Genomic DNA, 14,488 nt, shown 5'->3' with positions numbered 1-14,488 from the left:
ATGTGATGGGTCAAACTGGACAAAGGATTGACCCAGGTGGGGATGGAGAGAAGTGACCAGGGTATAAAAGAATGAGCACACCGGTGATCAGGTCTCTTGGATTTGGACTTATCACAGGTTAGGTCGCAACTGATGCTGTGGACCAATTGGAATGGGATGCTGCAGTTAAACGGCCTTAGGCATGCTTCTGAGAAAGTGTGTTGTCTGCAACATTGTGTGTGCAAGGCTTACTTCTATCGGATCTGCAAGCAGTCCTTAACTTTTCGCACAACAAATGACATCACGAACCGGATCCAGTGAAATAAACTGCACTCGCAATGTTCAAGAAGAGTAGAAAAGTCAAGTCGACTCCTGAAGAGTTCTTTGTCCCAGGGTGGACTGACAACTCCGAGGGCTTTGGTAGTCTGGCCAATTTACTGACGGCATGTGGTGTCCCAGTGGACTGGTCAGACAGGCAGAAACCTGCAGGCATGGAGCTGGGGCACCACATGGCCTCAGTGCTCCAGGCAAGTGGGTTCCCAGATAAAAGGGGTAGCTAGAGAGGAGTGTTCTGGTTTCTGGCTAAATTAAGGGTTTCTGGAAATAAGGGATCTTCAGGAGGAGCTTAGGGAATTGAGGGAGGAGAATGAGAATTTAAAATAGGTGCACCATGATGGGTGAATCTGCGATATTCACTCAACAGAAGGCTGAAGCTTTAGAGGAGAGAAATGTGAATATGGCCTGTAAGTTAATCAGGGCTAAACAGGAGGAAGCGGCCCGGTGGTCCCACTGACCCCTGACCTGGTAAAGGCGTGGGTCATAGTCGTAAGGGATGACCACCCAGATAGCTGAGAAAGGAACATATAGTATTCTGAAGAATCCTGGGGGAAGCCAGTGAGAATGTGTCGTTCCCTTCACCCCCACCGTGCATGCCCCTCATCCCCAGCGCTTCACGCACTGCCTGTGTTGACCTGTGAGCCCAGGCTAGATCCATTGCTGTCACCTCTGTGATAGTGAGCACAAGTGCCAACCCCAGCTGTTACTTTTGCACAGGGAAGTCAGCAGTGAAGAGGATGACCAATGAACCTGGTCCGAACAAGTGGCTGCTTCCCATCCAGCGGAACACCGTAACCATGACTGTCCAGCCCTACCCATCTAGGGATCTCTGCAATCTAGTGGACTGGCATTGCCAGAGGCCAGAGGAGCCGCTTGAGGCTTGGCTCCTCCAGTCCTGGGATCATGGTGTGGACTGACGCTGAGGCAGGTGCACTGGGTACCCTCACCCACTACCACAGGGTGAATAATCAAATGTAGAATAGTTGGGGCCAGGGCCACCAGTCCTTATGGGAGGGCATCTGGAGAGCGGTGCAGGAGCATCTCCCCTCAATGGCTGACTTCCTGTGGGCCCTCTGCCAGTGGTCGCTGGTGAGTTCCATTTATGGGACCACCATACAGGAGCCCATCCTGACGACACTTTGCTCAGCGCTGGAGGTCTCCAATGCTTGAATAAAACAGCATCTTCTTTCCCCCCCCACCCCCTTCATCTGCACGGTATCCTCCTTCCCTTACTGGGACCTGCCACTGGCCATCTGATCAGTGATGCCCTAAATTTGTTAGAGGGGCTGGAGGATGTATATCTTCAGGGAGTGCAGGTGCAGGAGGTTGAGCTGAGGAAGAAAGATAGACCATTGTGGGTCACATGGCAAGGTAATGTTTTTAGCCTTTCTCCAAGCATGGGTGGCGAAGGAGGAGGTGGATGGCATCCTGACTGTCAATGCAATGCATGCATTATGGAAGAACAAGTGCGATAGAGGGAAGGCAGAGGCAGAGGAGAGGTCAGACCATCCGCTGGCCACACTGAACCCGCTCTACATCTGACAGGGCCACTGGGTGCGAGGGGTGGCTTTCACCAGTCTGTAGAAGTGTGGCCAGGTCTCCTGGCAAGTGTATGCGGCAGCCTTATCCCAACCGGGAGACCTGAGGCTGTATGTACCGGTGGCAGTTCATTGAGGCAAGGGAAATGTGCAGTAATGGTAAGGCACTAGTTGGTACCGGCTGATGCCATCATTATTTCACGGGAGACAGGAAAAATTGAGTGCCAGCAAGTAATGGTAGAGGGCCTGGTTGGTGCGATCACTATTGATCGGGAGACCACTGTACAACTTTCTATCGACAGTGGTTCCCATTTTCAGTAACTGTTTTGATGACACCTCTGCAGAGTGTATCTCGGGTATGAATGTGTTAAGGGGAGATGGTTACATACTAGCACGGGTCCCTTTACCTTTGGGGTTGGTAAATCTACATTTATGGTCAGGAGAAGTGCAGCCAGGGCCTGTGCCCATCGCACAATGGGTGTCACTGTTTTGGAGGGTGGTACCACCTGTTGCCCCTGCACCCCAAAGTGCATTGGTAATAGCTTGAGGACTCACTACACCACTACAGATCCCCCACTCCAGTCAATGGTACCTACTGGGTATGCGGACACAAAGCATACCACTGGCACAGGGTGACCTGTGAGTCTCATGGCCAGTTCCTAAATCATGGAGAAGGTGCTGTTATTTGAAGTATGTAGTACCCCACATGTGGCACCTCAAGGACCTGACTGAGCACCACAACCTGATCCGAGCTAAAAGAGCAATCACTGAGGCCGACAGGTTTTGGTGATAGCCTTCCCTGCCTATGGAGTGGTGACAATAGCCAGAGAGCTGATTAATATAGCTTCGGCCACAGAAGCTGTTGCAATTAGGGCCTCTACTGTCTTTAGTAAAGTTAACAAAGCCCTCACTGAGCTCTCAGGAGAATTAGTAGATGTCTGGACAGTAGCCCTGCAGAACTGGATGGCCATAGACCTCACCCTGGCCGAGAAAGGGAGCACATGCATTAATTGGCCAAGAGTGCTGTACCTATTACCTGACAACTCTGATAATATTACACACCTAGCTAGCCACATTCAAAGGACAGTGGAAAAGGTTCACAAGGTTTGGGAACAATATCATGATTATTACACTTCTGGGGTTGATGGCCCTTTGGAACAATTGTGCATTGGTGGTCCATTATCATACAATAGGTATAATAATACTGCTTTCAAGTTGCTTCACTATCTATGTATGCTAATGAGTAAACTGTGGGGGTTCTACTGACCTATGTAATTGTGTAATGTATAATGTAGAGGGATGTTTTAGATTGTGAGTGCCCTCTGGCTGAGGGGTGGAATGGAGTAAGAATCCTAAAATGTTGGCCAGAGAACACTAGGAACAATTGCTAGGATCACATGTATGATGTGTTGGGGCAGGGTGACCAAGGTATTGTCTCTGCAGACCTGAGTCTGTAGTGCCCGAGGCAATGGTCACGTGATGGGTGGCTGGCAAAGGATCGACCCATGTAGGGTCAGAGAGAAGTGACCAGGGTAGAAAAGAATGAGCAATGAATGACCAGGGTATAAAAGAATGAGCAATACCGGTAGTGAAGTCTTTTGCATTTGGGCTTATTACAGGTTAGGTCACAAGTGACACTGTGGGCAAATTGGAAATTGGTTCAGGTACACTTCTGAGATAAGTACCACTTTTTGTAACTTAGCAGTAAAGTGTTGTTTGCAACACTGTATGTGCAAGGCTTATTTTTATCAGATCTGTGAATGGTCCTTCTGGCACAAACATATTCTATCACAGCATGATAGAATACATGTGAAATGGGGAGGGGGTGTTGTCAGCAATAGAAGATTGGAAATCAAACGTGACTTACTGTGATTCTGGAATTGCAGTTTTGCAGCCAAAGGCATTGACCAGCATGAAAGTCATTAGAGGCTCACATGGAATTAAGCAAAGTTGATGGGTAAACCTTTGGTTTGTCAGTGATGCACAAATACTGGTCACTGATGGGAGTCCAGCTCTTGGCATGTTAAAGTCTGTCCCGAGGCTTATAGGCTCATCAGGCCGGGCTTATGCCAGTTTCTGTGGCGTGAAGCGACTGAGAATACGATCCCTAATTAAGTCTGCTTCATTGCACAACACCCAATCCAGCATTGTTTTTCCCCTCGTGGCTGAGCCACAAACTGCTCTAAAGAGCCATGTCATGGGTAATCTACAAATTCCCTCTAGAACCACTTTAGTAGGTCAGGCAGCATCTGCAGAAAGAGAAACAATTAACATTTCAGGGCCAAGATTATTTGTCAGAACTAGGAAATAAGAGAAAGCAAGTTAATTTCACGTTGCAGGGCTGGTGTGGCATAGAGGGTTAAATAATCTGAAAGCATGAGGCAAAGTTGCTCCAGTGATAAATTGGTAGATTAAGTCAACTGGTTGATAGATTATTGAAAACACCAAGTGAAAATATAAAAAGGGATATAAGGTGTGAAATGTAGGCTACAGCTGCAGGAAATGCTCTGCAGATCAGGCACCTTCACTGGAAAGAGTAAGATGTGAGTTATTACAGGGTACACTACAGTAGAACTCACCAGTTCTGATATAAAGATTTTAACCCTATGAACCCCAACAGCTATTTCAGTTATACGCATACTCTGCTTCTTGTATGGGCATCGTTCTTCCAGCCTCTTTATTTCTGCTGTATCTACTTCCAGGAATTTCCTTTTTTTTGTAATTTAGTTTTTTTATTGAAGTTCATCAAACAAACATTTCCATAAGATGTATTTCAGACATTGTACATATACATCATACCATCATATATATCACAAATCTCCACAAAGTATTTATCTGAGGTATACTGTTATAGAAAAGAGTGGTAAGAAAAAACAAGCAAAAGGAAAGAACTTGTACAAGTAGGGGGTGATTTTTTTTTACAACAGATTCATTGATTTGTGAGAATAAAATCAGGCCTATGAGGCATTATGTAATTAAACCATTTTTCCCAGTATGAATCAAATTGTTCCAGCTTATGATTAACAGATGCTGTTATCTTCTCCATTTTTTAAATGTCCATTGTAATTTCCATCCATGTATTTAAAGTTGTGCTCTCCTGTGATAACCATTTCCTAGTAAGAGTCTTTTTACCAGCCACCAACAGTATATTCATTAAATATGTATCTCTTTTCAACCATTCTTGAGCTATATATCCAAAATATATGGTCTTACTCTCAAAGGGTATTTCACATTAAAAGATGTCTTGTAGGGCACTGTGTATCCCCCTCCAATAGTTGCTGATAACAGGGCAGTCCCAAAAAATATGATAATGATTTGCATTTTGATTTCCACAATTTCTCCAGCAAACAGGGAGGTTACTATCATAATGGGATTTCTGAGAGGGTGTAATAAAATATCTTATCAAGTTTATCCATCCAAACTCCCTCCATTTCTGTGAATTGGTACACTTCCATTGATATCTCCATATTGTTGTCCATTCTTCCTCAGATATAATTATCCCTCCTTCCTTATCCCATTTTGTTTTAATGAATGAAGTCGAATGTGTTTTAAGATTTGACAACCCCTTATACATGCTTGAAATGATTCTACTACCATTATCTGAATTATATGCTTTTCTGAAGAGTTGTATCAAGCATGTATTTGCCTTGGTTACATTTTTAAGTGTCTTATTAACATACTGTTGCATCTGTAAGTACCGATTAAAAATCTTGTTTTTCTAATAAGTGTTTCTCTTTAAGCATTTCAAAACTGAACGGTGTTCCTTCTTTCATTAAGTTGCAAAGAACTGTTATTCCTTTAGCTGTCCAGTCCTTAAATCTAGCATCGAATTTATTTGGTGTAAAATCCAAGTCATATGCACACCATTTAAGAATTGCAATATCGTTGATGTTAAAATCTTGGCCAAAGTTTTGGCTCATAGATTAGAAACTGTTATTCCCTCTATTATTTCTGATGATCAAACTGGTTTTATTAAAAACCGTCTTCCTTTTTTTAATATTCGGCGTTTATTTAACATTTTATATTCACCTTCAACTGGGATTCCTGAATGCGTTATTTCCCTCGATGCGAAGAAAGCATTTGATCGTATAGAATGGAACTACCTCTTTGCAGTTTTAGAAAAATTCGACTTTGGTCAAAGTTTTATCTCTTGGATTAAATTGCTGTATCTGTGTCCCACTGCCTCTGTTTTGACTAATTTTCAACAATCCCAGTTATTTAACCTCAAATGTGGCACCCGTTAAGGATGCCCTTTAAGTCCGTTTCTCTTTGATTTGGCTATAGAACCTCTGGCAATAGCATAAAGTTTCTCTTTATGCTGATGACTTATTACTTTTTCTTACAAATCCATCCACATCCTTACCTCCAATGTTTTCACTTCTTGATCAGTTTAGCCAGTTTTCTGGCTATAAACTTAATTTACATAAGAGTGAACTTTTCCCAATTAATAAAAAAGAAAAAGAATTAGCATTTCGTGACCTCCCTTTTAAAGTAGTTCATAATCAATTTACTTATCTTAGGATTGCAGTTGCAAGGAAGTTTAAAGATCTTTTTCATGAAAATTTTGCCAATCTTTTATATACTACAAAACAGAGTTTGTCGCAGTGGTCACCTCTATCTATGTCCTTGGTAGGTCGTATTAATGTTGTTAAAATGTACGTTCTCCCTAAATTTTTGTATTTATTTCAATCAATCCCAATTTTTATTCCTAAAACCTTTTTTGATTCCTTAGACTATTATTTTGTCATATCTGTGGAGGAATAAGTGTTCTAGAATTAATAAAGTTTATCTTCAAAAATCTAAAAAAAGAGGGTGGCTTGGCCTTACCTAACTTTCGTTTATATTATTGGGCAGCTAACATATGTTGTACTACCTTTTGGTCTTTTTTTCATGGCCAACCTGAGTGCCCTAATTGGGTGGCAATGGAGTTGAGTTCTACTAAAGATTTATCTATTTCTGCACTTCTTGGCTCTGTACTCCCTACTAGTTTGTCTAGACCAGGGGTCGGCAACGTTTACCACTGAAAGAGCCAATATGGACCCATTTCCCACAGAAAAGAAAACACTGGGAGCCACAAAACCTGTTTGACATTTAAAATGAAATAACACTGCACACAACGGTTTTTTTTTACCTTTATGCTATGTATAAACAAACTATAAAGTGTTGCATTTATGAAATTGATGAACTCCTGCAGAGAAAACGAAATTACATTTCTGCATGCAACAAAAACATTTTGAACTCCGAAAAAAAGACGTTGGGTTGAAGGTTACTCCATAGTTAGCCTACCTTGGATCGAAGAATTAAAAGAAAGCGCGTACTGGCGGGTGTCAGGCATTGGCAGTGGTGATGTATATTAATAGCGATAAAAAACACGTTGTAGCGGTGTGCTACATGCAGCGCTAAAATAAAGACACTGCAGTCAAAGGTAGCTTTATTCGAACTAAACAGCCTTGCTTTAAAGCCTCCTTCAACCCGTCCCCATGGGCGCGGATGCTCCAAAAGACACGTACTCACAAACCCCCGTAGGCTATCTCCCTTAGCCGGAACGGTGGCTAATTGTGAGCCGGTTCGGATGTGCCAGGAAATCGGGTCTCCACAAAGTTTTTAGATTGTACAAGATCACCATAATCTTCAAATTTCGAATTACATTTCAAAAACTAACAAACCACGGGGAGCCGCATCACAGAGATGAAAGAGTCGAATGCGGCTCCGGAGCCATGGGTTGCCGATCTCTGGTCTAGACTAATTGTTAATCCTCTTGTAAGACACACTTTGCGAATATGGGCTCAGTTTAGGAAATTTTATGGTTTTTATGGTTTTTCCCTTTCTAGTCCTATCTTACGTAATCACCTTTTTTTTACCTACTATGTATGATTCAACATTCTATGTTTGGTATAGGAAGGGCATTAGACATTTTGAAGATCTTTTTATTGATAATCGCTTCGCATCTTTTCAACAGCTCTCTGCTAAGTTCAATCTGCCTAATGCCCATTTTTTTAGATATCTCCAAATTAGACATTTTATTAATCCTTTAATTCCTAACTTCCCAGAAATGCCCAAGAAAAATGTTATGGATTTATTTCCTTCTATTAATCCACTGGGTAAAGGTTTAATATCATTTATCCATGATAAATTAGCATGCTTATGGCGTGCCCCTGTGGATAAAATTAGAATGGCTTGTGAGCATGATTTAAGTATCTCTTTATCTGATGAGATTTGGGACTTGATTCTCAAATCGGTTAATTCAACCTCTCTTTGTGCTCGCCATTGCCTTTTACAGTTTAAGATTGTTCATAGAGCCCATATGTCTAAATCTAAATTATCTCGATTTTACCCTAATATTAGTCCTCTTTGTGATAAATGCAAGAGGGGTGAGGCTTCTCTTATTCATATGTATTGGTCCTGTCCTGGTTTAGAGAAATTTTGGAAAGTCATTTTTATAACTTTATCCTGTGTTCTGAATCACCACTTAGAACCTAACCCTTTAACTGCTCTGTTTGGTTTTTTGGGTGAGACAGATATACGTTTGAATTCGACTAAGTGTCGAATATTTTCTTTTGCCTCTCTCCTGGCTAGACATTTAATCCTGCTTAGATGGAGAGATGTTGCCCCGCCCACGCATGCTCAATGGCTTAATGATATTATGTCCTGTTTAGACCTTGAAAAAAATTCACTATTCAATTCTTAATTCGGATATAAAGTTTCATAAGGTCTGGGGACTTTTTATTGAGTACTTTCATAACCTTCCTCTTAATTAAGGTTTTTTTTCAGTCCCTTACTTTCAGCTCTTTTATTTTGGTAGTAGGCATTATTATTTTCTGTTTTCAAGTGTATTTACAGTTTTGGGGGTTTGATTGTCCTGATTTATATTCTCTATATTGTGTTGTGGTTGGTCTGGAGTTTTTTTTTGCTGTGGGGCTTGGGGAGGATTCTAACTTTACATGACTTCAATTTGGGTGGTTTCTCAATTAACTTTTTTATATTATTATTGTATGTTTATTTTTGCACTGTACTATTTTTTTATTTTGGTGTGGGTTTTTTTTCTTATCTGTAGTGTTGTAGAAAATGCAGAAAAAAACAATTAAAAAAAAGAATTGCAGTATGTTCCTCTAGATATTTATTCTTTTATAGTAGTTTCCATATTTTAAGAGTCAATTTCACCCATGGGTTATCAATAATATTTATGGACCTTTGCAGGTTGTTATCAGCCAGAATTACTTGTATGGGGATGGGAAGTACCCACTCCTCAATGTTTTTCCATTGAGTGTCATATGATGGGTTGCACCAACATATCACAGCTCTCAACTGTGCTGCAAAATAATAATCTGTAAGAGAAGGCAAGCCCCTTCCCCCCTTTTCCTTTGCTGATCACAAAATTTTGAGACGAACTCTAGGCCTTTTACCCTGCCAAATATACCTTGATCGCATCTTGTTCCATTCATTGAATTGATTTTGATTAATCTCTATTGGTAGGGCCTGAAAGAGATATAACAATCTGGGTAGTAAATTCATTTTAATAGACTCAATCCTTGAACTGAGACTAAGAAAAGGAATCAGGCTCCATCTTGCCACATCTTCCTTAATTTTTTTTTATATAAAGGCTGATAATTACATTCTGATAATTTTGCCAAATCTTTTGGCATAATGATGCCCAAATATTTGAAAGACTCTGTGTGCCATGCCCAGGGGTATCGACTTCCAATTTCTCTTGGTGGGCTATAGTAAAATGAAAGTAATTGGGTTTTATCTATGTTGGTCTTGTATCCTGAGAATTGACCATATTGTTCAAAGGATTGCATCAAATTAGGTGAAGAGTATGTTGGTTGCCCTAGATAGATCAAAATGTCATCCGCATAACAAGCCAATTTGTGCTCTGTCCCTTTAATAGTAAATCCCCTGATATCTTCATCTTGTCTGATGCATTGAGCTAATGGTTCCAGATATAGCGTGAAGAGTAGTGGTGACCATGCACAACCCTGTCTCGTGCCCCTTTCTAGGGTAAGACTATTTGATAAATATCCATTGATTTTAATCCTAGCAGTAGGATTGTCATATAGTGTCTGTATAGTTTTAATAATTGTGTCTTGGAAGCCAAATCTATGTAAAACTCTGTAAAGGAAATTCCAATTAACTGAATCAAATGCTTTTTCAGCATCTTTGCTTATCACTATTGCTTCGATTTTATTTTTTTGTATATGATCCATAATGTGAAGTGTCCTTCGTATATTGTCTTGAGTCTGGCGTTGTTGTATAAAACCTGTCTGATCATTATGTATGGGTAGAAACTCCTCTGATCGTTTGGCCATGATGGAGGTAAATAACCTATAATCTACATTAAGAGCGGATATTGGTCTAAATGACTCACATTCCATTTTATCCTTGCCTTCTTTCGGTATAGCTGAGATTATCGCTTCCTTCCATCCAGGTGGCCTTTGTGCCTTTTTTTAGAGCCCAGTTCAGTGTGAAGAGTAAAACAGGAATTAACTCATTTTTAAATTCTGTGTACCACTCTGCCATATACCCATCTGATCCTGGTGACTTGCTTAATTTAAGCCTACTAATTGCAGCTTTTAATTCAACTTCAGTTATGTCTATTTTGTTCTTCGCTTAAAGTGGGTAACTCTAGAGAATTCAAGAAGGTGTCAATTTGGGTTATGCTTCCCCCGGAACTTTGGAATATAGCGTTTTGTAAAACACTTCAAAAGCTTCTTGAATTTCACTTAGCTTATTTTTTTATCATTTTCGTTCTTGGGTCCCTAATTCTATGAATTGTATTTTCTGCTATCTTCTTTTTCAGTTTCCACGCCAGTATTTTTCTAGATTTCGATCCACTTTCATAATGTCTCTGTTTCAGAAGCATTAAGTTTTTCCTGATTTCTTGCGTAGCCAAATTATTTATTTCATTCCTAATTCTTTTAATTTCCCCTAATGTATCCTGCGCCAAATTCAATTTGTGTTTTTTCTCTAGTTCCTTCAGTTTATTTTGTAATTCCTCTAATGTTTTATTCCTTATTTTTTCTTATATGAAGATATCGCTATAATTTTCCCTCTTAAGACCGCCTTCAGAGTATCCCATAAAATGGGAGGTGAAACCTCTCCATTATCATTAAATTCTAAGTAGAGACCAATTTCTTTTTTAATTTGTTTCTTAAAGTACGGATCATTGAGTAGACTTGAATTTAGTTTCCAAATAGTATTCTTTGGTTGTAGGTCAAAATCAACAGATAAATATATAGGTGCATGGTCACTTAAATCTATTGTCCCAATTCCACGGGTGTTTATTTTGTCTTTGTCTTCTCCAAATGTTATGAAATAGTCTGTTCTCGTATATACAGAATGGGGAGTAGAATAATGAGTGTAATCCCTTCTGTCAGGGAAAAGGTCCCTCCATATATCAATTAAACCAACATCCTCAAAAAGTGTATTAACTTTCTTATGTAAAGATTTTGTTTCATAGGTTTTTCTGTTGGAAGAGTCTAACTTTGGTTGTAATTGTAAATTAAGTCTCCCCCACATATCAGGAGACCTTCTGTTTCCGTTACCATAATATCTGTAATTTTCTGAAAGAAACCAATATCACTTCCCGGGTGTGCATATATATTCAATAGCGTAACTGAATTGCCGTGTGTATTCCCTTTACCAGACTATATCTGCTGTCTTTAGCTCCCATTTCGAATATTTTTACAAAATTTAGCTTACTTGAGATAAGAATAGCAACTCCTCTCCTATGTCCTGATTTATATGAGGAGAAAAACAGATTAGTGAAGCCCATTCTCAAGTTTTTTTATGCTCATTATCACTTAAATGAGTTTCCTGTAAATATACTACATGGGCTTGTTCTTTTTTTATTTTGGATAAAATTCTATTACGTTTGATTGGATTTAATAGCCCATTGACATTAAAAGAAATGAATTTTACCTTGTCAGCCATCTATATTTATCTGTCAATGTATCATTGAAATTAGAATAAAGCTTAATGGATCTACTCCCTGAACAAATAAGAACCAAGAAACTCAAATAATAACAAAAATGGCAACGAACGTGTGCTCCTAAGGCTGAGGTCTCTAGTAAATGACCCTCCGTTGAGCTAGAGGAAATGTCTAGCTGTGGGGGATAACCCCTCATATTTGTGAGTTGAGGGCCCCCATTGCAGTATTCATAAAAGTCAGTGAACAAGTCCATTACACAGAAAAGGTTTCCCTGTGTATTCCTCCTATACATACACACACGCAAATATATATATACATGCATACACATATATATATATATATATACACAGACACACATAAATATATATATGTATATATATACACATACATACACACATACATATATACACACACATATTACACACATATACATATATGCACATCTATACATATATGTATATATTCTCATTTTAGTGGGGAAAAAGGAGTAAGTGAGTGAATAAAGAATAAGAACTAAGTAATATAAAATCCACATTATAATAAGTATTTCTCGAGATAGGTATATCACCGTGTACTTTTGCTTCTGTTTAGCTTCTCAGCAATTTTAAAGTTAGCCCAATCTTATGGATCTTCTGAAAGGGATGAGGACTGTCTTTGGGAAACTCCCAGTCTCTTCCTGATATGTTTCTCTCGGCTTCCTCCCATCTCCTGCCTTCTCGATTCTCGCACTATTTCCCAAGCCGAGCGAGACAGTTGCTCAGCCAGGCTTTCTTTCGTTTTGGTCATTCTCACAGACAACCCTCTGGCCTTCATGTCTGTAGTCGCCTCTTCCACTGTCTGGTACAACTGCGTCCCGTTGTCATAAAACACTCGAAGTTTAGCAGGGTACGGAGTTGGAAATCTAATCTTATTTTGCTTTAGTACTCGCTTTACCTCAGAGTATTCTTTGCATTTCTGGAGGACTGTGGGGGGGGGGGTGTAATCTTGGTCAAAATATATTAATTTATCCTCTAAAAACACTCTCTTCTTACCCCAGGCCCTTCGTAGAATCTCCGCCTTGGTACTGTGCCGAAGGAATTTAATTATAATTGATCGTGGCTTTCTATCCTTGGTAGGTTTTGGAACGAGCGCGTGGTGGGCTCTTTCAACTTCCAGACTTCCAGCTTCATAGCCGGGGGAAGCTCTGGTGAGTCCCTCAGTAACTTTCCAACAAACTCTGCTCCTTTGGGAAAGTTGTAGATTCTGATATTTTTCTGCCGTGATCTTCCCCCCAGATCAAGCAGTTTACCTTCTTGGTGATGTATCCGTTCCATGTTTTGAACGCGATCTTCCACCTTCTCAATGCGAGTCTCTGCCACCACTATTTTTTGATTAACGCTGGTGAGCTCTGCCTTAATATCACGGAGCTGCTGCTTTATTATCTTCCTGGACCTCCATTATTTCTTTCAGGATTTCAAACATATTCGCTGCTTCGTCTGAATGAGGCCCGGCGGCCGCCTCGCTCGCACGCGGTCAGTTAGGAGAGCTGCTCGCTGCACTCCTCTCAGACGCAGGCACCGCAGTGTCGCTTTTTTTATTTCCGTTCTTTTTCCCCATTCTTGCCCTTCTTTTGCGTTAAAATATTTTTTGAAAAATACTATATTTGATGGGTTAATAGGGCTTAATACGCATTTTAACAGAGGAGCTAGTGACTTAAGCTGCCGTTCTCCACGATGACGTCACCGGAAACCAGGAATTTCCATATGAGTGCCCCGTGATGGTTATAGTTGACAGAGACCTTCAAGACATTTCTGTTATTTCTTACACTAATGCCCTCATGCTCTCTCCTTGAAAGAGAGGAAGAAGATCCCTCTTCCACCCTACTAACCTTTGCTTTAGTGAATCATTCTTAACAATTTATTTCACCTTCATTGAGACTTCTGCTGTCACATTTCTTCTCCTTCTTCTCCTTTTTGGCATTCTGAAGGGTCTGTGCGACTATGTTAAAATCTTCAGTCTCCACTAATCATTCCTCTACTGACTGCAGTTTGCCAAACAACCTCTACTTTCACTTTGTCCCTTCTCACTTTCCAGGAACTAAATCAAATTGTTCAGATTCACTTGCGTTTACAACTTCCTGAACTAGATTTAGTGTTTGCATTGTTGTTTCCTCTATTTTGGAGAAACAAAATATAGATTGAATAAGTGCTTTCGGAGGACATGTGCTCAGTGCACAGGTTCACCTGTGACCTTCCAGTCTGCTCTCACATTAATACTCAATCCCATTCCTGTTCTGTTTATGGCCTCTTGTTTGATTCCAGTGAGACCCAATGTAAGCATAGACCACACACCATCTTCTATTTCTGCACAGAGCAGTTTTCCAGCCAATACTGAGTTCAACAATTTGAGATAACTCAATTTCTACATTCAGTGGCCACTTTATTAGGCGCACCTGTACACTTCTTGTTAATGCAAATATCTAATCAATCTATTCTGTGGTAGCAACTCAATACATAAAAGCATGTATTGAGTTGGTCAAGGGGTTCAGTTGTTCAGACCAAATACCAGAATGAGAAAGAAATGTGATCTAAGTGACTTTGACTGTGGAATGATTATTGATGCCAGATGGGGTGATTTGAGTATCTCAGAAAATGCTGATCTTTTGGGATTTTTGCATACAAAGAGTTTCTAGAGTTTCGAAAGTGGTGCAAAAAATAAAAAGCATCCA

General features: G+C 40.1%; 1 protein-coding gene across 2 annotated transcripts in view; it reads left to right on the top strand.

The window, feature by feature from the left end:
• Positions 1-14,488, top strand: part of cdan1 (codanin 1) — a 243,647-nt gene that overhangs the window by 33,768 nt on the left and 195,391 nt on the right. The gene's annotated exons all lie outside the window — the stretch shown is intronic.

This window comes from Hypanus sabinus, chromosome 2 (genome assembly GCF_030144855.1).
Source record: "Hypanus sabinus isolate sHypSab1 chromosome 2, sHypSab1.hap1, whole genome shotgun sequence".
Lineage (NCBI taxonomy): Eukaryota > Metazoa > Chordata > Chondrichthyes > Myliobatiformes > Dasyatidae > Hypanus > Hypanus sabinus.
This window is presented reverse-complemented; position numbering and strand designations above follow the sequence as displayed.